The 24255-nt window shown below is 48.3% G+C and overlaps 1 protein-coding gene across 3 annotated transcripts in view; it reads left to right on the forward strand.

The window, feature by feature from the left end:
* TMEM147 (transmembrane protein 147) overlaps nucleotides 1–24255 on the forward strand; it is a 69752-nt gene that overhangs the window by 35913 nt on the left and 9584 nt on the right. The gene's annotated exons all lie outside the window — the stretch shown is intronic.

The following is a 24255-nucleotide window of genomic DNA, read 5'->3' on the forward strand; positions in this document are numbered from 1 at the left end:
CCTAATTCTTCAGGACCTAGATAGGACGTGATATAGCATGTAGGATGCCCCTATGGGGTGCTAGTGTGTAGTCTAAAAGGCCATGGCGTAGGGCATTACCTCCACCCAGATGCAGAAATACAAGGGCTTGCACAGCAGTTCTGAAGTCACTTTCTAAAAGAAATGGTTTGACCTTTTTTGGTAAAGATTGCAGATTTTTGTGGCAGTGAGTTACTTGAGGGTGAGGTTGGTCTCCAGGTCACTCTGCATTCGGGGGAAGTTGGGATTCTGTGCTGTCAGGGTTCATCACATTAAACCAGGTTTGTACTGTTGCTTGTTTGTTCTTGTAAATTACAGAATTTCTGTCTTGGAAAGGTTAAACTTGAGTTAGGTGCTGGGCATTCAGATCTGGATGATATGCAAGCAGTGTTTGAGGCATTAGATGTCTGAAACAGAGGAGACTTTCAAAAAGAGTTGTGCATTATCAATATATTGGTGAATCTTGCTGCTGTTATCTGTAAGTAGAGCACCAAGTGGCTACGTGTATAGGTTGAAGATGACAGAAGACTAGGCTTCACTATGCTGCAAGGCTTCAGTTTTACTTGTGAAATACAGTAGAATCCAGACTTGAAGGCACTTCAGTCTTGGAGAAAATACAAACAACTTTAAAAAAAGAGACCGAAACAGCAAGTCTCTGTTGCTGTAATAGTGATCATCCGTTTGTTCATGCTGGAATGGAGATCTAAATATCAGAAAGCAAGAAACAGAAATATTTGTGAAAGCCATTTTCTGCACTTGATGATGCATCTAGTTCATTTTAGGTCTAGCTAACCGATTCTGTGTCTTGACATGCTGGTACCTATCCTTCAACTTCTATATAGTGTGAGCTTTGGCTGGTGACCAGAGGAGCATTTCTCTCTCCGCTCATGTTATGGAAGTTTGGCTGTGTCTTTCCTCATTCCGTTGCAGTGACTATTTTATATCAAAACTACAGTCAAACACTTCACAGGAAATGCATATTTTCACTGAAGCAGCCTTTCGTTAGTCTCATTATCTCCTAATCCCAACTCTCATACATGGGTAACCCAAGGGTTCTGCTGGTGATAAGAATGCATTGACTTATAGTTTTTATTTCTAGCTTCTAGCAACCTTTCCTCATAGCCGCTGGGGCTGAGTATTTATCTATTTTTTAAGCTTTCAGCAACTGTCGCTTTTTGTTACTGTCGCTGGGGCATTTTTTTTTCTTTTTGATTATTAATTGAGGCTTCCGCAAGCTTGCCATTACGGTCACTGTGTTCGCATTCTTGGGTTGCGTATCAGCTAGTACCTTTATCATACCTGCTTATTTGTTGACTTGGCTGGTTATTTTGTAATTGTACGAAAATAATGAGAAAGCGGGGCTCGTATTTCTTAATTGTGACACCTTCTATGTATGCGCCCTCGGAGCAAAGTATTTTTTCAGAGACTTTTTTATAAATTTACGCTCCCAGCGGATGCTCATTACTGCCTCCAGAGCTGGGTATTTTTTCCCCTTTTGTTTTTCAGTGGGTGACAAGGGAGCTTTTATAATATTCCTATGCCTGTTGCAATTGCGTAGACACAAAGGCAGAACTGTAATTAAGGCACACTTTCACCTGATCTTTTTTCGCACATGGAAACAAAAGCAGAACTGTATTGAATGTTCTTTTGCCTACAGTAAGACCTACCTTCTTTTTGTGTTAAATATAGGTTTGCTGGCCTAGGACCCTTCATCGTGTCCTGCATCTCTCTGTGTCCTACAAATGAAAGCAGGATTTCAATGAGTGGTTCCTTCCTATCCGAATTTTATTTCATATTGACACGTAAAAAGGACATATAATGTAGACAACAAGCCTTCAATATAATTATATTTTTTTAAATGTTTTATTATTCTTTTTTTGCAGTAATCTTTTATTGCGTTTTATATTGGCATACTCGAATATCAGTGAAGCTTGATCAACAAGACTGTGCAACGGAATACATAGAAGGTTCAATGTACACATACCAAACAGCAAGTGTAGTTAACATATTTGTCAGGGTAGTTTCTCAACTACCTTTCAGTCCAATGATATCCGCTAATTAATTTATCTTCACTCTCATAAAATCCCACAGTCTGAAACCATATGAATCCAGCATTATTATGCTATATTCTTAATACATTTTTTTTGATAGTGGAAGTATATGTTGCACCTTCCTGGGTGTTTGCATTCTCACTTCAGTGTTGATTTGCTGTGACTTATGAATCGGAAGACCATGCCTCATTAAGTTGTTGCCGCGTATAGGTACCCAAATCTAGTCTTTTATTAACTAAAATAAAAAGAATACAGTTCTATTTGAGCGCAGTAATCCATGTAGGGCCTATTGAATGGTTCCTGAATTGCCTCAAAATCAGTACGTGATTGCGTAATTTACAGATCATGCTTTTGTACTTTGCCACTCTTGCATTTTTCTTCAGTCACTCTTGAAGTGATAGAACAGTGGGATGCTCTACAGTATTGAAGTGTTTACATTTTAGCACTGATCCGAGCAGTTGCTGTCCATCTGCGCCTGTGATTGGTAGGCAAGCCACATTCTGTCATGTTCTGTAGGAGGGACGGGCCATTGAATTGCTCTATTTTAGATTCTTCAGTAGTTGATGGTTATTTTCTGTACCTCAAGCAAGTGGTGCCTTGTCTCATGGCATTCACATAGAATGTGAATTAGGTCACATTATTTTTGCCTATAGGCCCATCATTCAGAATCTTGTAGCCGGAAAACCCTGGGTAAGCTCGATGGAGTCCACTATAAATTGTGAAAGATGTTTAGGTATCAAAAATGTCTCGATTCCCATAAAAGCCTTTTCTGTGATTCCAGTAGGGAATTCAATGTACTGCTTCTTTGACGTGACTTTAGAGGCTGCCATTGTAGGGGCGGAGTCATAAGACTAGAATAACTGGGGCATGCAAACAAGTAATCTCTGGTTTGCATAGTCGGAGAGTGTGTTAAGCTAGTGGTTGATTTGCCTATCTTGCAGCTGAGACAGTGTCTGATTTGGACCTATCTACTGCATTGTTTCGTGGAGATCTTAAATTCTTACGTTTCTCCTTTAATACAGGAAAGTTCTTTTTTATATTATCACCCATCAGGTGCTCTATTCAAGCAGTCCCATGTGTTTTTCATGATTCCTACTCTGAGGGACCTTCTACTTGTATTCTCCTATTTAGGCATACGGGCACTGACGCATGGACCCGGAGGTCTACTTTGAACATCTTTTGAATTGTTTGCCGCATCTGTAAATAATAAGATTAACATGGGATTTTCTGTCAGGAACCTGGGTGGCCAGTTCTTGTGTAATGCATCCATGTCACATTCGCTGGCCAGTATGTGGAATTCCATTGAAATCCGGGTTGAGGGGTCTAAAATCATGTCTTGAAATACATTAGCTGTGAAAAGAGATTAGCCAGGTATAATGAGGTGATATTGGACATTCGTAGTCTTCCTGATTCCATGTGAGCATATAGTTTGCCCATTTTGTTAGTGGTCTTGTGTCTCTCCATATGGCAGGTTTTAGTGACTCCACACGGTTTAATAATGTTTTCTGTATTAGTATGGGTAACATAGATAGGACATTGTCGAATCCTTGGAACACAAGCATGTTATTGTACCTGCTCCACCCAATAGAGATATAATTGTCTGGTCGTGTCTAGTGCAATAGTGGGAGAGTCTTGTCTTTGGATATAATCTCGAAGCCCCTGTTATGGATGGCCAAAAATCGTAGTCCTTTAGTCGCCCGTTTTATTGCATAGTTTGTTGTGCTGGTGGTGTTTTAAGACATTAGCATGGTCTCACATTTACCCCCAATTCATTTTGCTCCCCTAAAATTGGAAGAATACTTGTAATAGCGATGTCTCATCTGGTTAGAATGTCCATACAAATAATGAAGCCTTAAACGTATATAAGGGACTTCTTTATTGTGTCTCTTAATAGTTAATACCAGGGGTTCTTAAGCTAAAAATAAAAGAAGGGGTGGTCATAGTACAGCCCCCTACTGCACCTCTTTTAATTCTTATGTTTGATAAAAACCACAGTTGAACTGGATATAGAGTCCATCTTAGTTCCATCTGCCCATGACTCTGAAAAGGCATTTACATTCTACCCTGTCAAACATTTTCAGCGTCAAGAGAAAGGGCGATTGTTTTGTCTGGCTTGTGCTTGAGTTACACAGGAGCTATGCAGGGGTTAGGAAGCGATTTCTGGATCAGGCCCCAGGCACAAATCCCAACTGTGAGTGGTAAATAAGTGAGGAATTGACTTTCCTGAGACTGTTCACAAAAATCAATGCTAATATTTTGACGTCAACGTTTATCCATGATATGGTTCTATGACTACTGCCTTGGTGAACAGTGCAATTACTCCTGCATTGGAGATGGGATGCAGCTTTCTGGTTTCTCCTGCCTCTTTAATGGCAGGGAGCAGCACAGGGGCAATATGGGACTTGCATGTGTTAAGAATTCCCAGGGATGCCATTGTCACCTAGGGATCTTCAGGTGCGAGGATTCGAGATTGCTTTCTGAGTCTCTCCTAGTGAAAGATCTCCTCTGTATTGGACTTGACCTTCGTAATTTAACATTGGCATCTTTAAGGGTTCTAGAAATCTGTTCATGAGTGCTATTGTATATTTTGGAGTGGAATCCTATAGAACTACATTGTAAGATGTGAAGACCTCCGTGTTCAAATTGCCCTATGTCGCTGGTTCAGCAACCTGTGCCTTTTGTTGGAGCTGGAATCTGTCATCCTTCAGTATTTTTTACACGCTCATAGTGACTGTGGTTTAGTTTCACTTAGTCCTCTTCCATGTATGAAAAGGCCTGATTGTTCTGCTTTAAGACCGCATCTAAGAAGTGGCGTGGGTCTTGTAGTTATGTGTTAGGGATATAATGTTCTGCTCTAGTATGTGTAGTTTCTGTGCTTGTTTTCTTTTATATATGTCCTAAATGTGCATTGTCTTCCCTCTCCAGATTGCTTTGCCCGCCGACCACAGGTTCTCATTTTATATTGTGTGCGCGCGTTCAGGATATGTTTGTGCTCTGGCAACCTATATCTGGATGCCGATATGTTCAAATATTTTTTGGGGCGGCATGGTATGTCTCAGTAAGAGCAAACACAAGGAGATGATGGACTGAGCGCTGAAACTTTTCAGACGGGTCTTCACCCCCCCCCCCCCCCCCCCCACCCCCCCCAGTCACAGATCTGGGTTGAATCCATCATCGTTCTTTAGCTCACTTCGCCACCTAATTTCCGGCCCAGCTATATGAAAATCACTCTTGACCTTGTCCCTGGAATTGTGCTCTCTCCCCTTTGTTTGTCACCTGTGCCCCTGGTTGTTTCCTATTCCCTGGTTCGTATTTTCATTTTTTTAAATTTGATTCACTGTACTACTGTATCTCTGTCACTGTTGTCTCCTTTTTTTCTCTTTGTGCCCGATTTCCGCCAGTTTCTTTCCCGCCGCTGCTTCCCTGCGGCCCGCTCCCGCCCGCCCATTCGCGAACCCCCTCTCAGCTGCTCCTCCCTCCCACCTCCCCTTATATGGCGACCGCTGCGCGGTCAAGGAGAGCGAACCTTGACCCTGACTCCAGGTAGGTCGCTACACCGCACAGCACCACCTGTTTGCCGGTGTCCCTCTGCTCTTGTCAGCGCTGTAGGTTCGAGGCCACTGTGCCTCGGCTCCACTCCTGCTTGCATTGTTCCCTGGTATTGTGCTCTCTCCCCTTTGTTTGTCACCTGTGCCCCTGGTTGTTTCCTATTTCATACTTTCATTTTTTTTCATTTGATTTACTATACTACTGTATCTCTGTCACTGTTGTCTCCTTTTTTCTCTTTGTGCCCGATTTCTGCCCATTTCTTTCCCGCAGCTGCTTCCCTGTGGCCCCGCCCACCGCTCGCCCTTTCGCGACCCCGCTCCTGCCTCCCAGCTGCTCCTCCCTCCCACCTACCCTTATATGGCAACTGCTGCGCGGCCGCACCGAAGGCATGCCTAAGGCAACCCCCGTCTGCGCCTGGACTGCGCCCAGCGCCAGAACCCTTGACCCCTGCGAACGCCACAACACCAGACGCAGCTACGATGCCAGCATTCTCCACGCACTCAACTTCGGACGATCACACACCTGCTTCCTGGCCACCCTGAAGCGCACCCAAGGACCTTTCACCTGCCGGAACTGCAGCTTCACCAGCATCCGCCCTGCCAAACCACCCACCAGGAAAGAACCCAACTACCTCAGATGCATTCTCCTCAACACCTGCTCCACCCGCAAACACGCCGTTGACCTCTGGGACCTACTAGACTCAACCTCCCCAGACGTCGCCTTCCTGACAGAGACCTGGCTGAACCCCTCCTCAGCACCCGGCATCGCCATAGCCGTCCTGGAAGGCTACAAGATCACCTGCAGGGACCGCACCAACGGAGCAGGAGGAGGAATCGCCATCGTCCACAGGAACACTCTCAGAGTCTCGACCAACACCCACAGCACCGCCGAACACCTGCACTTCCAGATCCACACCGACCCCCAACATCACCCTTAGAGGAACCCTCGTCTACAGAACCCCCGGATCCCGACCACAGTTCAGCGACTCCATCGCCGACCTCGTCAGCACACATGCCCTCGCCTCCACGGACTACATCCTCTTCAGGGACCTGAACTTCCACCTCGAGAACAACAACGACACCAACTCCACCTCCCTGATCGACAACGTAGCCAACCTCGGACTCAAACAACTCATCACAACACCCACCCACTCTGCCGGCCACACGCTTGACCCCCTCTTCTCCGTAAGCCCCCACGTCTCCTTCAACCACACCACCAAACTCCACTGGACCGACCATCGCTGCATCCCCTTCACCTTCCGGAAACCCCCGCACCCAACAGATGCCTCGCCGCTGCTGAAGCAAAGTCACCGAAATCCAGCTAACCACCAACCTTGCCCAGAGCCACCCCACCGACCCCCGACACCGCCACCCGCAAACTCAGACAGTGGATCGACAACTGCGCCAACACCCTCGCCCCGTTCAAGAAACCCTCCAACAGTCACACCAGCAAGAAATCCAGCTGGTTCACTGAAGGCCTCCAAGCAAACCTGCCGAAAGCTAGAGAAGAACTGGCTCCGTGAACAAACACCGGACAGCTGCGCAGCCCACCAGAACGCCACCCGCAAACACCATCACCTCATCAGATCCGCCTAAAGGGCCTCCTTCAAAGACCGCCTAGACAACCACGCACACAACAGCAAAGAGCTCTTCAGCATCGTGAAGGAACTCTCCAACCCCAACCTCAGCTCCAACACCTCGCTGGCCACCTTCTTCCATCGCAAGATCGCAGACATCCACGACCGCTTCAACGGCACGACCTCCCCGACAACCACTGAGACCTCCGCCCTCACGACCACCATCCGCACCAACCGCCTGCTGTCCTTGACAAACATCAACGACGACACCATCAAGATCATGAACACCATCCACTCCGGATCTCCGTCCGACCCTTGCCCACATCTTCAACAAAGCCAGCACCGCCATCGCACCCCATCTCTGGAAAACCATCAACATTTCCTTCGAGACAGCAACCTTCCCGGAGAGCTGGAAGCACGCCGAGATCAACGCCTTACTCAAGAAACCCAAGGCCTACCCCAAGGACCTCAAGAACTTCTGGCCCATCTCCCTGCTCCCGGCGAAGGTCATCGAGAAGACCGTCAACAAACAACTGACCCGCTCCCTCGAGGAGAACAGCATCCTGGACCCGTCCCAGTCCCGGTTCCGAGCAACCACAGCACCGAAACTGCCCTCATTGCCACCACTGAAGACATCCGGACCCTGCTAGACAACGTAGAAACCACAGCCCTCATCCCCCTGGACCTGTCAGCCGCCTTCGACACGGTCTGCCACCGCACACTATGAACATGCCTCCACGATGCTGGGATCCAAGAGAAGGCTCTGGACTGGACTACCTCCTTCCTCTCCGGCAGAACACAGACCGTCTGCCCCCCACCCCCTACCCCACCCCCCCTTCCGCTCCGAAGCCACCAAGATCATCTGCGGCATACCCCAGGGCTCATCTCTCAACCCAACGCTGTTTAACATCTACATGGCTCCACTCGCCCACGTCGCCCGACTACGCGACCTCAACATCATCTCCTACGCCAATGACACCCAGCTCACCAAGGACCCCCACACCGCCAAAACCAACCTCCATGAAGAAATTAAGGCAGTCGCCGAATGGATGAGGAACAGCCGACTGAAGCTGAACTCTGACAAGATGGAGGTCCTCATCCTCTGATCCACCCCTTCGGCCAGGGGCGACTCCTGGTGGCCGACCGCACTGGAAATAGCTCCAACACCCACCCACCAACCACGCACGCAACCTAGTGGTCATCCTCGACTCCGCCCTCTCCATGACTAAGCAGGTCAACGCCGTCTCTTCCTCCTGCTTCACCACCCTCCTCATGCTCCGTAAGATCTACAAATGGATCCCCACCGAAACGAGAAGAACGGTCACCCAGGCCCTCAGCAGCAGGCTGTACTACAGAAATGCCCTCTACGCAGGAGCCTCGGCCAAACTCCTGAAACTGCTTCAACGCATCCAGAACGCCTCTGCACGCCTGATCCTCGCTAGCCCTCACCGCAGCCACATCACACCCCACCTGAGAGACCTGCACTGACAACACTGACACTCAACAAGAGGATAACTCACTCACGCACACAAGGCACTCCACAACACCGGACCAGCGTACCTCAACCGACGACTCAGCTTCTACACCCCCACCCTCCAGCTCCGCTCCGCCGTCCTCGCCACAGTCCCCTGTATCCGAAGAGCGACTTCCGGCGGTAGATTGTTCTCCCACCTCGCCGCCAAGACCTGGAACACCCTCCCCATCCACCTATGGCAGACCCAAGACCTGTTGGCCTTCAGAAGACTCCTCAAGACCTGGTTTTTCGAGCAGTAGCAGCATTCCCCACCCCCCAGCGCCTTGAGAGCCTCACGGGTAAGTAGTGCGCTTTACAAATGATATGATTGATCATGGGAACAGTCCAGCCTGAACTGCCAAGCCAGGTCTTCCCTGAACCGCAAACAAGCATACTGGGACCAGTTTCGAGGTAACACCCCTTATCAGCCAGGCGAGCTTGAATCCAGTGGCAAAGTGAGCAAGGGATCCACGTCTGGGTGTACCCAGAACAACGATGGAATCAACCCAGACTTGTAACTAGGGGTGAGTCTCTGAAAAGTTTTGGTGCTCCGTACATAATCTCCTTGTGTTTGCTTTGTTTGCCCTAAGTTGGCAGGGTATGCCCAGACGTGGGTCCCTTGCTCCATTTGCCACTGGATTCAAGCTAGCCTGGCTGATGAGGGGTGTTACCTCGAAACTGGTCCCAGTATGCTTGTTTGCGGTTCAGGGAAGACCTGCCTTGGCAATTCGTGCTTGATTGTTCCAATGAGGCACAGGGTCAATACCGATTTGCATATGGCTGGGTCTGAGCTTAGGTGGCGAAGTGAGCTAAAGCATGATGATGGATTCAACCCAGATCTGTGACTGGGGGTGGGTGTCTGAAAAGTTTCAGCGCTCTGTCCATCATCTCCTTGTGTTTGCTATGTCTCAATAAGAGGACTTGTATAATAGTAGAATGGTCTGTTATTTCTACGGAGAGGAACTCCTTGTGCACGAAGAAGGGACCTCTGTAGGAAGTAGCAGTCAGTAGTTGATTGTGTTCTGTGCATTGATGAAGGAATGTATGGTATTTCTCTGTAGAATGCGTAAGATGACACATGTCGAGGAGACTATGGTCTTCCACATGGCTCTGTGGACCATCACATCGGTCTATTATCCCTAACCTGTTCAGAATAGGGCATGATTCCAAGCAACCCCACCCTCACACCACCCATTTATGGTTTTTAGGTCGAGCCTAGCTCAGCGCGCATGCGCTTCTGTGCGAGACTTTATGTAAGGGCTTCGGAAAGCTCACCACACGCTCGTGCATGTGTTTTTGTTTGTGTCATAGGCTATTGGGCTTTGCGTGCGTCTTTCTAAGAAAGACAGCACGCAATTGGGCAAAGGCGGGTGCATGTCCTACCTTTGCTCCGCGCACGGCCTATTGCTTGCGGTTACCCGCACGGGCCACATCTGTTTTGAATTATCGTGCCCAGACACGGGCGCAATAATTAAAAATGGGTCGCTCGCTGTGGCGCGCGCGCCCACCACTCGTATGCTTGTTTTGGCTGCCGGCACCTCATGTTTCTCCTCGGCTCAACTTTTTGTGCGCTCACAGTCACAGGATCTCTGTTTCCATACTTCCCCGCTCTCCAAATGCTGCCATATCCCAAGCGCCCTTGGCAGGACGATGGTAAAACGCCCATCATTTGTATGTGCGTGTGCTGTGTCTGCCTGTGTTTTTCTTCTTGTGTGTGTTATTTTTGTTATCAGATTGGCGTCCGTGCCTTCTTTAGGGAGTGCACAGTCTTTGTGTTAACCATCACAGCGACTTGCCTTGTTGTGCTCTGATTAATCATTTATATGACGTCTTGTTTTTAATTTCCTTTTAGCGCAGTGTGTTTGGGTGGGTGTTGCCATTGTGTCTTGGTCCGGGGAGCGGGGGTGCTTTGGTTTAGCCTTAGACAATCTTCGTATATCGGCGCATAATTCTGTCCCTTGGCCTGTGGGCACTTTTGCTTGCCCGTGATATAAAGATTGTAGTCTGCTGGTTCAGGATGTATGTGGTATATCCCGAGGACTGTATATGGGTTCCGGTGTTGCGATCTTACACCAAATGTGTTTGAGTGTGATCAGTGGAATTAGTGCTTCACTACTAGTGCACTCACTAGTGCAGTGGTTCCCAAACTTTTGACTCCTGAGGACCCCACTGAGTCACCACTGGAAGTCGGGGACCCCCAAGCAATTAGTATGATTTTAAATTTCAAACGTTAAAACAGTAATTCGAAAACAATAAACACATGTGTGCACACAAAACAAATACTCGAACTACTAAGGATTTTAGGGGCATATTTACACACCCCTACCACCATGGAAACATCACTTTTTGCAACGTTTGCGTGTCGATGAGGGCTTCGCCTTATTTACAAGACAGCGGTAAGCCACTTAACATGGCTTAACGCTGCCATGTAAATAAGACCCCCTTTCGCGCAATGCTTAGCGTGAAAGGAGTGGGTAGTGGGTTTTGCAGTGGACGTTCCACCACAAAACCCATTGATTTTGATGCTGCCCCCTATTCACAGGGGCAGTGTAAATAGAAGGCAGCGCCAAAATTAACACCAGGGAAAAACAGGTCTTAAGTTGGCAAAACGAGGGGAAATGTTTTATTTCTCCTCATTGTTGCTTTTTCCATGTGTGCTGCCTTGTGCAGCACACATGGAAAAAGCAAAACGCCTTGCATTGTTTATGTTCAGGAAGGTGACCCTTCCTGCACATAATCATTAAAAAAAAAAAAAGGCATTTTGTAACTTCCATGTGTGCTGCATTAAGCAGCACACATACAAGTGACAAAACCCCATTTCAAGATTGTTTATGTGCAGGAAGGGGGGACCATCCTTTACATAAACAATCTTCCCCTGCACGCAGACACCCTTGCACTGTGTTGCAAGGGTGCCTGCATTGGCGCTACACTGCTAAGTGTAGCACCAGCACAGGGCGATATGTAGGGCTGCAGCTCTGCGTTTCTGAAGTGGCGGCGCGTTTTGTTAAGCCACAGAGGCAAACGACACGCTCCACCACTTCTTTTTTAAATATTCCCCTTAGTATTTTATATTTGAAAGAATTTGCAAAAAACTAAAATTTTAATGGGAAGGTTTGTGCTGCATCTCTGTGACTAACTTTTAAATGGTTGGTTTTATTTCGCAGTACGAGGCTCCTACTCCTGCCAGGGCCAGACTGGAAACCCAAAGCAGCCCTGGCAAATGTTTTCAGACCAGTCCCCATACGGTGCACACCAAGTGCATTGAGTGTGCCTGACCACTACAAAGGGGGCTTTGGGAGGCTCTCCCCCGAAAGAAATTTAGGAAACAATGGTGCAGTCAATAACACGTTTATCACTTTACATCACACACATATAGAGACAATTAATCATAAGTGTAAATCAGTTTATAGAAAATGTTACGTAAGGCAAAGGGGACTACAAGGTGTAGGATTCACATGTAATTTATACTGGTAGGCATTTTTAAAGAGTGCTTGGTCTGGAGAAGCCCAAAAAACTCGGGATTCAAAACATAAGACAGTGGTTAGCATTGACTTTAACAATAAAAATGTATTTCCACCCTGATAAACCTTTTTAGCAGCATCGGGATAATGAAAGACAGGGAAAAAACATAAGTTACTAACTTGTACCATGCAGTTTGCAAGCAGCTCTTTGATGACAGTTTATAGGTCACTGTGCTAGATTACGGTTGTCACTTATGTACTGCACAGTAACAAAATAATCTTTGTGACAAAAGCAGTAACCCACTCGCCCATGCACATAAAATACTGTTATTTAAAATGCATGGTACGCGTTCTTTGCAGCAGGCATATTAACCCTCAGTGCTACATTAGATAACTCAAAGCTGCCACAGGACACAACTCTCATCTCTCTCCAGCAGGTACATTAATCACTGGTGTTATCTTGACACTTTTATTGTTGCCGGAAAACTGCTAATTATACAAGTGCAGTGCTTTTTAAACTGCTGCCTGCGGACCCCCTGGGAAAGTGTCAGGGACCCCTGGGGGTCCCCGGACCACACTTTGGGAAACACTGCACTAGTGTTTCCCTGTTCCGTGTGCGTGTTTGTTAGTTATTTAAAAGGGCCAAGTGCTTGTCTCAGGGTCTTCTGTCCAAGCGCTGTGTCTATTTCTCTGACACAATGTGTTGTGCCAGTATCTCCTGTGCCAGTGTGCATGTCGGGGACACCTGTCCCAGTGCCTCCTCTCCTACTGTGCTTGTCAGTGTCTCTCTATCTCGTGGCCCATCGGCGTCTTTCTTTCAGAGTGTTGGTGTTGGTGTCTGCCACTAGTGCAAGGGCCAGTGTCTCACTGTTGCAGTGATCTCCCCTCCTAGTCTAGTCTGTTTTAGCGACTCCATCAATCAGTTCACCATCGTGCGTGTCCGTGTCTCTCTGTCACTATCTCCTGGCAGTGTGTTTGCCAGTATCTCCAGCCTGCAGCAGTGTGTGTGTCTCCTGTCCCAGTGCAGCGCGTCACTGCAGTGTGCATGCCAATATCTCCTTATCTCGGGGCCCATCGGCGTCTCTTTCCGAGTGTGGGTGTTGGTGTCTCTTCCACTAGTGCAAGGGTATGTGTCTCTTTCTCTCTTTCTCTCTTTCTCTTTCTTTCTCCACTGTGCGAATGTCACCATGCACCATTGAGTATTATTATTATTATTATTATTATTATTATTATTATTTATTTTTATAGAGCGCGTAGTCACCCGTAAGTATCCCAGCGCTAAGATCAGTACAACTGGGGAGTCAGCGGAGGCAGGGAGGGAGGTCGGTTAAGGGAAAAGGTGGGTTTTCAATTGCTTCCTGAACCGTAGGTAATTAGGTTCAGTTCTCAGGAGGTGAGGTAGGGCGTTCCAGAGACGTGCGGTGTGAACCGAGAAGCGTCTTCCTCCTGTTCGTGCCTTCTTCACTCTGGGAGTGACGATAAGATGTTCCTGATCGGAACGGAGGAATCTAGGAGCTTTGTAGGGATTGATAAATTTTTCCAGGCTTGGGGGGCCATTGTTTTGAAGCAGTCTATGTGCCAGGCAGAGGGCCTTGAACATCACACGTTCTCTCACCGGGAGCCAGTGGAGACGCTTCAGAGCTGGTTTGACAGAAGCTCTGGCAGGGGTGTTAGTGAGGATCCGGGCAGCTGCATTTTGGAGCCTTTGTAGTTTGTTCATGGTTGCCTCTGGGGCCCCTAAGTAGATGGAATTACTAAAGTCGAGCCTGGAGAGTATCAGGCCTTGAATCAACAGTTTCTGGGATTTGTGAGGGAGCAGGGGCAAGATCTTTCGAATTGACCTAAGCAGCCCAAAGCACGTCCCGGCTACCTTTTTTGCTTGTGTTACGAATGAGAGGTCCTTATCTAGCCAAACACCCAGGCTTTTTACCTCTGGTTTCGGGTCTGGGGGCGGGCCTAAGCTGGGTGGCCAGATGTTTTGTAGTGGAGAGGGTCCCTTTTGACCAAGGAGGAGAATGTCAGTCTTTGAACCGTTAAGTTTCAGAGACGATCTGTTCATCCATCCTTGTATCTGTGTCAGACAGTTGTACAGGTCCGCAGGTTGTTGTATGGGATGTGAAAGGGACACCACTAACTGTGTGTCGTCAGCATAACTAACGATGCTCACTCCGAACGGAGTAACAACCTCCTCCAATGGGGACATGTAGATGTTAAATAATGTGGGGCTAAGGGAGGAGCCCTGAGGCACGCCACATTGGAGGGGAGTGTCGGAGGAGCGGGTGTTATTCTCCCAGATTTGAAAGGAGCGTTGACTCAGAAAGGACGATAGCCAGGACAGGGCAGTTCCTTCAACACCGACACTCATGAGTCGTTGGATAAGAAGTTGGTGATTGACGGTGTCAAAGGCCGCACTCAGGTCGAGGAGGATCACTGCCACTGATCCTCCTTCGTCTAGGAGTGCTCTGGCCTCTTCCACCGCCATGAGGAGGGCGATGTCGGTGCCCTGCCCGGGGCGGAATCCCGTCTGCTAACTTTTTAGACGGTTGTTGTTCTCCAGAAATTGTGAAAGTTTTCTGTTCACAAGCTTTTCCGCGATCTTACTAGTTCCCGGGAGGAGGGAGATTGGTCTGTAATTTGCTAGGTCGGCAGGGTCAAGGGAGGGTTTTTTTAAAAGTGCCTTGACGACTGCCGCCTTCCAGCTGGGAGGGACGTCTCCTTGTTGAAGGGAGGCGTTAATAAGGTGGGTAAGGGGGGGAACGATCGTGGGTGCTACCTTTTTGAGAATACGTAAGGGGGCCGGATCCCTGGGAGACCCGCTTTTAATGATGTTCAGCGTATCTTTAACCTCATCTGCCGTCACTTGTCCCCAGGAAGTGAGACATGGGGGGGTAGGAAAGTTGTAGGCTTCTTTTTCCTCGCTCGGACTTATGGATGGAATAGAGTCCCGGATTTTTTGGATTTTCTTCTTGAAGAAATTCGCTAACTTGTAGCACTTTTCCTCATCACCTTTGGGGTTTGGGGGGTCTCTCGGTCTCGGGTCCGGGATTTTGAGGAGTTCGTTTAAGATGGTGAAAGATTCCTTACTGGAGCTAGCGGATTGTTCTATTCTTTCTTGGAAGAATAGAGTTTTGGTATTGCGGAGGGTGGTTTTATAGTTTTGTAAGGCGGTGTGATAGGCAGCCTTCTTTTCATTAGATTTATCCTTTCTCCAGGAGCGTTCTGTTCTCTTACATTCCTGTCGAAGGGATTTGAGTGCCGGAGTATACCAGGGGGCAGGAGTCACTCTTTTGGTATGTTTAAGGGTGATAGTTTTGGGGAGGAGTTTGTCCAGTGAGGATGTGAGCCAAAAATTGAACTGTTCGTCGGCCGTGACCGGGTCCGTGGAGAGGATAGGTGTAGAATCAGAGAGCAAACTGGCCCATTCCACCGGTTCAAGCTTGTGCCAACGACGGTCTGTCACTCGGATTTTGGGGGGTTGGGGGAGTGCATTGGTAAGGTGCCAGAAAAAGGGAACAAGGAAGTGATCTGACCAAGGGAGAGGGATGGGGGGACCCGAGGTGATATCCCTGATACCACTGTCTCTGTGAGTAGGAGCTTGTCAGTCTCACAGGCATGCCAATGTCTCCTGTCCCAGAGTTGGAGAGGGCTTCTCCCTGCCCCATTTTGCTTTGTTAGTGTTTCCTGTTGTGTTGCATTGTCGGGGTCTCCTACTCCGGTGAGTCAGTCAGTCTCTGCTTGACCAAGTGCACTGTGTCAGTGTCTCTTGTCCTAGTGTGCACGTCAGTGTCTCCTTTCCCAATTCAGTGTCTGTGTTTATCAGCGCCACCTGCACTAGTGCCTGCGTCTCTGCGACTTCTGTCCCGGCAGAAATTATGGTTTAGTTGCACTTGTATAGCGCTTCACACCCCATCGCGGGACGTCAAAGCGCATTATCAGACACAACACGTGGGAGTGCTTGGTTGAAAGAGTGTTGCACTTGTTGTGCGCCTTTGTGGGAAACATATTGGTGCCGTGCGTGAGTGACCGGAAATGTGATTTTTTTTTTTTTTTTTTTTATTTCTTTTTATTTTTACTGTGCATCATTTGAGAGCCTCCCGTGCCAGTGCGCAGTGATCCCTGTTCCACTGCAACATGTCAGTGCCCCCAGCCTCCGTGCACGTCAGTTTCTCTATGTCCTGGCAAACCCAGGGTTGTAACATCCACTGGTGCAGCAAGTGCAGTGGCACCGCGGACTAGAAGCCTGTGTTCCACATGTCACACGGCAATCTGGGGCGTCTCCTTCCTGCAGTTGGACCCATGACACCGAGGCTGCTGCCCTCCCTGGGCGAACCAATGTCTCCCCTCACAGCCGGGTACCCTGAAGCCTCACTGCCTTAGGTTACAACTCAGTAGCTTCCCGTCCGTCTCCTGTCCCAGTGCACTCGTCAGGTGCTCCTTACTCAGTGTAAAGCAGTGTCTGTGTCGTGAGGCGATGTCAGCCTTCCCTGTCGTAGTGTGCAGTCTCCGTATCCACTGTGATGTGTCACAGGGTTGTATGATTTTACAACGCATTCCGTTGCAACGCATGCCTTTACCACGCATGCGTTACAACGAGAATGCCATTAGTTCGCTTTACCTTTACCTCAAATACCTTTACCACGCATGTGTTACAACGAGAATGCCATTAGTTCGCATTACCTTTACCTCGAAAATACCTTCACCACGCATGCTTTTGCAACGTTTTTCGTTGTTAAACCATGCATGTTGATTGTATTTTCTTGCTAAAGGTTATCTCCCATCCCTTCCCCTTTTCCATATACTGCTCCAATTCCCACCTGCAAACCCTTTTTTAGGTCTCGCTGAGCCCAGCGCATGCGCTGGCTCGGAGAGACATTTTCTATGTGAGTTTTCAAAGTGCTGCTGGCTGGCCTAGCGCATGCGTTCACGCGAACATGCACGCGCGCAGCCGGCCGCCAGCAGCACTTTGAAAACTCGTGCGTCATCTCGATCACTTTCGCTTTTAGAGCGATCGCGATGACGCACGCTTTCAATGCTTGTTGTTGCTGTTAATGCGCCTGCCACTTGAAAGTCATTCGCTCAGCCCTACTCAGGTGAGCAACACCCATTGGACTCAAAGGGCTTCAGCCCTCCCCCCGTCGTGTGTGGCAGCCCGGGATGAGACAGCTTCGCGGGCACACACACAGCCGCCCGAGTACTTCACAGGTCTTTAAAAAGACCATTTGCATGTTAATAAGGCCTTTCTGTTGTTTCACCCCTTCTAAGAGCCCCTGCAGCTCCACTCTGCCTAGATTCAGCCCCCCCCCCCCCCGAAATCAGCACCACTCTGCCTACCCGATGATGCAACTTATTCACGCTTTAAATGAACAACTATTGAATGTCATACTGAATGTGCGGATATTTCCCTTGTGGAACACCACTACCTGTGCTTTATCTCAAACCACTCTGCCTACTGTTTAAAGATTTAGCCCCCCCCGAAATGTTTGCTTTGCCCCCCCTCCCCCCACGAAATTTGGCTCTAGTTGCGCCTCTGGCCCTACTGGTCTGCCGCATGTGTACCCGAGACGCAGCTTACTCTTCGGTAGACCCATTGAAAAGTGAATGCCTTACAAATTTGAATGACTCGTTCCCAGCTCTCTTGGCTATGCTGTAGTGCATCGGACGTGACTGACTCTTCCCCCTGCCCAACCACCCTTTCTGAGATGTGCTTGCCTTTTGAATACATTAGCCCAGCCCTATTGGCCTGCTAGGTGTGTGCTTGACGTGTTGCTAACTCCTCTCCAGCCCCACTGAACTTAAGAGGGGTGCCACACATTCGACTAACTCGTTCCCAGCTCTACTGGACTATGCGGCAGTGTGACTGACGCTGTCCAAGCCCATTAGCTTTTCAGAGGTACCAGCCTGGCTGGTACCCCCCCCAACCCCTCCGACCCCGAAGCTGGTCATCCACGCATTACTTTTTGCCTGCTGAACTGGTGCTACTCGCCTAAGCAGGAGTATGTCTGATATGTGACTGACTCTTACCCAGCCTTTCAGAGGCACTGGCATGTTTGAAATTCTAACTGAGAGGCCAGTCATTCTTTCACCACTACTTTCCTCCTGGCCTCTTTTCTGATCTTAGGTAGTTTTACCTTTTCATCTGGTAAAACAAAATACACAGTAGATTCCTAAAACAGACACCAAAAACAGCTGTGTGACACAAAGAGAAGGGGACGCCCTTCTGATGCTGACCTGTCTTACTATTGCACCTTAGGGTGACCAGATCTTGAGAACCAAAAACCGGGACATTTGGGGAAAATAAAAGGACTACAATTTTTCATCCACGGAATGGTGCAGAATGACAGCTGTCATCAACATAGGATAAAAGAAGAAGCATTAAGAAAGTAAATACAATGTAATTTCGACATTCAAAATCATACCTATTAATTAAATTGCTTTCTTATAACAGTTTCTAACTAGCAAAGCTTTTGAACACCCAAAAAAGTGCCTCTCACTGTTTCAGTCAACCCCTTCTAACAAGCATTTGCAATGCAATAGGTCTCGCATTTACGAGAGTTTGAGCTATTGACATTGCAAACGACAATGCCTTTTATTTTTGTTTTTGTTTTTAAAACATAAAGAAAAGGCATTGTGATTTACAATGCCAATAGCTTAAACTTGCGTAATGCGAGACCTATTGCATTGCAAATGCTTGTTTAAATACCCCTCCCTTTAACCCTAATATTTTATCCCTTCTCTACACAACCCCCTCATCCCTGGTTTTTTTATTTTTTTTAATTAAATACTAATATCCCCCTTACTTCTACAAGCTTTTCCGATGTCATGTCGCACGTCGTAAAGCGGAACCGGAAGTGTCTTTCCAGTCCCTCTAACGACACCGATTGCCTCCACATCGGGACTTCAACTGGTGAGTTTGTTTGGGGGGGGGGGGGGGGAGACGCCCCCAACCCCCCTTTTCTCCAGTTTCTTTTGGGGGGGGGGAAAGACCATCCCCAAGCCCCCTTACCTTTACCACACATGACTTTACTACATATCTCGTAGTAAAGGTATGCGTGGTAAAGGCTATCGTGGTAACCACGCATGCGTGGTTACTGTTATGCGTGGGAGCGGCCGCGATGTAGTGGCCGTTTCCCGTGTCACTGCCCCTGTTGAATCGTGCTGCATGTCTCCTGCCTCAGTGTGCTGTGTCAGTGTTGCCTGCCTCAGTGCTCTGTGCCTGTGTCAGTGCTTGCAAGGAGCCAGGAAGAGGACCCAGGTGCGGTGAGCAAAGACCTGGCAAAGCACACTGGTCCTCGCAGTCCCAGCAACGATGGCAGCCTTGGAAGGTATGTAGCGCTATGAAGTATGCCCGGTCAGCTCCTCCGGGGCAGTTGCGAGTTAAAAGAGTTTAAAACAGAGAATGTCCTCGCCTACGAGCGGCTCCGGCGAAGCGGGGGCCGCGAGGCGTTATGTAGCCGAAGTAAGTGAGAGGTGGAACCAGGAAGAGGACCCAGGTGCGGTGAGCAAAGACCTGGCAAAGCACTGTGTCTACTTCCGGCGGCCTGCAGCAGAGGAGCCTGGGATGTGTAGTCTGCAGCTCCCTCCGCACAGCGGTCGCGGAATTCACCAATGCGACGGCGGGAGGGAGAGGCAATCGGCAGCAGCAAGGACGGCAACCCCGGAAGGCCAAGGAGGTAAGCACAACGATTTCCACTTAGGACACAGGCGTTCTGGCAGCACCCGCTCTGCCGGGGGTGGAGTTGTTTTTGAAGCGCCTTCAGGCGCGAAATGCAATGTGTCTACTTCCGGCGGCCTGCAGCAGAGGAGCCTGGGATGTGTAGTCTGCAGCTCCCTCCGCACAGCGGTCGCGGAATTCACCAATGCGACGGCGGGAGGGAGAGGCAATCGGCAGCAGCAAGGACGGCAACCCCGGAAGGCCAAGGAGGTAAGCACAACGATTTCCACTTGGGACACAGGCGTTCTGGCAGTCAAACATGTTATATGTTTCTAGGAAGACATTTTCAGAGGACGCACTATCTTCCAACGGTGATGCTGACTCGGCAAACAGACGTGCAACGAACGATTCTTGTTCAGACCGGAAGGTTGAATATCTGCCCGGGCTTGTTGTGTAAATCGTGGGCGGAAGAGGAGAAAGGGGGTGCCGCTCGTAGGTGAGGACATTCTCTGTTTTAAACTCTTTTAACTCGCAACTGCCCCGGAGGAGCTGACCGGGCATACTTCATAGCGCTACATACCTTCCAAGGCTGCCATCGTTGCTGGGACTGCGAGGACCAGTGTGCTTTGCTCACCGCACCTGGGTCCTCTTCCTGGCTCCACCTCTCTCCGCTATATTACTCACGCCCACCGACGCGTGCGGGGCGCAGGCCGGGGCGAAGCCTGCGCAAAGGGCGGGCCCGTTTAAGACGGTTCAAGACCGGGCCGGGCCCCATCTCTTTGCTCTTCTACTCCGCTGCTGCTGTGACGTTAGACGCTTCTCATCATGGATACCCGAAGTAAACCTACAAAAGTACAACCTATGGTTGCTGGTACTCTGGATAGTTTTATCATTAGGGCAAACTCCGTTGTAGAAAGTGAACTGAATATGTTAGAAAGGCGCCTGTCCGACAGGATTACTAGCACTAGAAGGTCTTCGTTGGGTTTACTAGCATCTGTTAGGTCCCCTTCTAATTTGGATGACTCACATACAGCTCTCATGGATAGTATCGACCAAACAATTGATTCGGTTCTCCAAGATCTCAGGTCTAGCACTTCATCAAGTAGAGATACACTCCAACCCATCCCTGAGTGTATACCCCCTCCCACGCTTGAAATATCGTCTGACCTAAGGAGCAATCCCAGGTTGATTCGTGCTCAAGCGCTACATCAGGGTGCAGTCCCCAAAAGAAAACGAGAGGGGAACTCCAAACGGGGTAAAAAAGCGAGATTGGACTGTTCGCATATTAATGTTTTAGGTTCACCACCTGTAACGGTTAACAGTTCAGTTTTAGATACTATGGTAACACCTAATCTATCCCGAGTGATAACCCCTTCCCAATCCCTGTCTCTGTTGCCTGCCCCAAATTTGGGAGAAGAGTCTGAAGGGGGGAATGTTTGTCTTATAAATACTTTAAATAACGTCCTTAAGGGATTCTTCACCCCCCTGATGGCTAGGTTTGATACCATCGATGTAAGGTTAAAAGAGCTAGAAAGGGTTATAGCAGCTACAGCTAATCCCTTGGGGAGCAGAGGTAAAATCTATAATGTACCCGTGAAGAATACGGGGGACTCCCTTCTTCTTCTAAACCTGTAGCTGCGACAAACCTCTCTGTTAGAACTGAACCTATTCCATCTAGACCATTACCACCTATACCTAACTCTTCTCTTCCTATCACTCCTATCCCTCTACCTGCTCAAAGTCCTATTCGAGTATCTAAACCAAACCCAACAGAAGTAGGGGGAACTTCTAGGGATTCAGGTGATCGTATCCATAAAGAAGTGGCTAGTGTAAGATGGAAAAATGTAATCCATCTTCCTCCTGAAGCATCGCCCTATGTTATAATTTTAAGTGGTGTTCCAGAGCTCGTTAATCCCGACTTAGAAAGCTATGCCTCTCTTAAAAACAAAGTGACTAGTTGGCTAAATACGTATAGGCCTCTCCCCCCAAATATAAGTTCTGAGGTTCTAATGGTTAGGAGGGTCCCCTGGTTAGGAAGCACTATAAAGAAAATTAAGGGCGATTGTATTTTGGTGAATTTTAGCAATCCCCAGACTGTATCATACATCTGTAATTGGCTGGGTAATATGGGAGCTACCTCCATTAAATCCCTCCCACTGTCTTTTTTCTATCCTCCTACAAATATCTTTACCCAGTCCGAGAATGCCGAAAACTGGATTAGGGACGGATCCAGTTCAATTAGCAGAAGACAGAGGCACACTCGTTTTGTTGTGCCCACACGAGGTGATTACTCGTGTACCAATAGGTACGGCTGCCTTGAAGAGGTTGACTGACTGAGACGAGAGGATGGTATTTCCAATCCCCCTATTGAGGTAGTGTTTTCTCCCAAGCCACAGTCTCCCCGTTTTACCCTTCCTGATACCCTTCCAACCGCTCTGATGAATTCTGGCGAACCCCTTGCGCGCTAAAAATCTGATTTCACCGCAAATCTTTCATCTATATACAAAATCCTCTCGTGGAACATAGCCGGTCTCGCCAACAAGCTCTCCTGCCCTGTATGGGGCTCTTTCATAGACCTCCACCACATATGTTGTTTCCAAGAAACATGGGCAAGGCAAGAATACCATCGTATGGGTTTTGCATCCTTTTCTATTCCGGCCACGTGGGGAGGCAGAGGTCGCCCTTCAGAAGGTTAACCATCTGGGTTGCCACCCATTTGGGCTGTAGTGCCAGGATTCTAGAAACTGGGTCTGATGATGTTCTTTGCTTGTTATTGAATTGGCGGACAGGCATTAAGCTAGCCGTGATTAATGTGTATTCTAGACCCGTGAATTTAAGATCCCTGAGGGTACAATGTTTCTTATAGCTGGTGACCTTAATTCTCATTTTGAACCACTTCAGGGGCTGGTGGACCAAATAACTCAAGAGGAGGATGAAATATGGCACATCCCACATGTGGTAGGCCCAATGGTAAGGTCTTGGGCCCCCCTGGCCGTTCAAATCACCTCCCTAACGATGGCCCATTCGATTAGGGCCTGTAATGGTCGAACAATTTCTGACAATCCCTCAAGGCCTACGTATAACAAGCCAGGGAGGGAGGCCAGACTTGACTATATTTTTGTCCAGTGTAAGGAGTGGAACAGAGTTTCTGACTTTGAGGTGGTATCCAGGGGGGAGAGTGACCATAATCCCTTGATATTGGATGTTTCTCTACTAGGTTTGTGCCCTGGTGATTCCTTGCCACAACCCAAATCCGTGGCATCAAACAGAGCTATTTTGACCAACAATAAACGTAGAGTCAAATGGGCTAAATTGGCTGGTAATCGAGGGGAACTATCTCAAGTATATGCTAGGGTTGGCCCAGCACTGGATGATGTACTTATTCTTATGGAGCAGTATTCTTCCCCTGATTTTTATGGAAAACTGGCTGATGTTAATAAAGAATTATTTATCAGCCTAGCTGTTACATTCAATCCAATCGTCCCCTGCACGAAAAGGACATGCAGACGGTACCAATGGTATAACAGGGCATGTAGTTCGGCTAAGAGTGACCTGCTGCATGCACTAAAAAAGAAAGCTAGCAGGGATGTTATCCAACACAAGAGACGAATTTATCAGAATTTAATACATTATGCCAAGCTTGAGTGGGCTACAGAAAACTGGGTTAGGCTAACATCTGCCCTTCAGGCTAGAGATTCGCGGAGATTCTGGTTGATCGTGTCTACTGGCACAGCTGAACCTGATGCAGCAGTAAAACCAAATATTGCCCCTGAAATATGGGAAGAACACTTTAGCACCCTCTATAGGGGGGATTATCCCTGTTTGGACCCCCTCCTATGTCTGAGTCTCTTCAGCGCGATGTTGCTGTTCTAGAGCAGGTTAACTTTGCCCTGAGCGAGGTTCAGCGCGCTATATCTATGCTTCCCGCGGGCAAAGCACCTGGGTTGGATGGGGTTCCTGGTGATTTGTATAAACATGAACCCAGAGTCTGGGCGCCCTACCTTACAACAATATTTAATGCAATTGCCGGGGGTATGCCAGTTCCCTCTACATGGCTGGGCGCAGAAGTTGTCCCTATTTTCAAAAAGGGGTCCCCCTTGCTGCCTGGTAATTATAGGCCTATTAGCCTGATAGATGTTGCTCAGAAACTCTTTGCAAGGTTAATTCTAGACCGTCATTTGGATTGGATGGAGGAATCTGAGATTCAGAGTCATTACCAGGCGGGATTCAGAAAGAGCGTCTCAACAACTGATCAGATCTTTAGATTGAGTATGCTCTTCTGGAAGACAGTTAAGGTGGAGGGGGGCTCTCTCTATACTGTTTTTGTTGACCTGCTTGCGGCCTTTGATTTGGTCCCACGCAGGAAACTCTGGACTGTTTTGCAGAAAATGGGCGTCCTAGCACCTCTTTTGCAGATTATAGTGCGCCTCCATACT

Source organism: Triturus cristatus, chromosome 7 (genome assembly GCF_964204655.1).
Source record: "Triturus cristatus chromosome 7, aTriCri1.1, whole genome shotgun sequence".
In the NCBI taxonomy this organism is placed as follows: Eukaryota; Metazoa; Chordata; class Amphibia; order Caudata; family Salamandridae; genus Triturus; species Triturus cristatus.